Genomic DNA, 1,276 nt, shown 5'->3' on the forward strand with positions numbered 1-1,276 from the left:
ATTTTATGGATCTAAACCAGGAATTGGTTATAGAATCCTTTTGTATAAATGTAAGCCAAAAAGGCAGAGGAAAAGTTAGTCAAGTTAGATAGTTAGCTGGTTAGACAGTTAGAGGTTGTGAGTTAGAGGTTCGATTGTAAGCCTACGGGTAGTTAGAAAAACAGAGGCCACTGATACAGAAGATCAAGCCAAGGAGAGAGTTCATGTGTAAATACCTGTTTATAAATACAAACAACTCAATTCTGATTTTATGTGTGTGTATGGAGTAATTTAGTTATAATCTTTGTGTGAACTAGAGTAAGTTCTGTGTAACAAAGGTTGCATGTGGAGTTCGAGCATAACACAGAGAATAAGTGATATGAAGGATCGTAATGGATCGCTTGAATCCATTCGAAGGATCACAGTCGAGATTCAGGAGTGACTGTGTTAAGAGTATGTGGAGTTAAGCTCAGGAGGAAGTTGTGATCCAGGACATCTAAAGACCGAAACCCTAAAAGAACCCTAAACCCCCATAAGAACACTGAAAAATGACATAAAAACGAAGTAAAGGGAAGAACGAAGAAGTGAAGTGTCGATGCATAGGAGCCATTGGATCAACTAGATCAACGAACGAGATTGTTTGCGATAAGCGACCAGGATTAAGTCGTGTAGAATGGAGTCAAGAAATGAACGGCGGAGATCAAACCCAAGTGCTTGCGGAAGGTGAATCGCGGAAATTGATCTGGATCGTTAGATCAACAGATCCGTTAGATCAACGGATATTAATGGTGGAAGAAGAATGGCGGAGGAATAGATCTGGATCGTCAGATCGACAGATCTGTTAGATCGATGGTGATCAGCAACTGTGGGGGTAGGAGAGTACGGGTTTCCTTGATCGTGGCTGAAGTCCCACACTCACTCCTAGCCATCGATCTCATATTCAACCTCTTAGATCACAGTCAACTATGGGGGTTAAGGCCATTTTAAACTGTGTGCTAGTTGAAGTCCTGCAAACCATAGATTTTATGGCCTCTTATATCTAACGGTCATCGTGCGCCAATCATATCATATAATAGTCAAGGAAGAAAGACAGGTTTATAAGCGGAAGCTGTTTATCGGGTGGAGAAAAAGTGGTAAGTGGTAATTCGGGGTAGTCACCCGATTCCATTTAGCAGTCGACACGTAGCACGTTGGAGGAGAGAGAAAAACTGCTTTATCAGATGGGTAATCCTCGTGCAAATGCCTCACCCAATATTGTTGTTAACCGTTGGATCAAGTGTGCTTTGATCAACGATGG

The sequence above is a fragment of the Pinus tabuliformis genome, chromosome Q (genome assembly GCF_031772625.1).
Source record: "Pinus tabuliformis cultivar Carrire ecotype Pingquan chromosome Q, CPIR1, whole genome shotgun sequence".
In the NCBI taxonomy this organism is placed as follows: Eukaryota; Viridiplantae; Streptophyta; class Pinopsida; order Pinales; family Pinaceae; genus Pinus; species Pinus tabuliformis.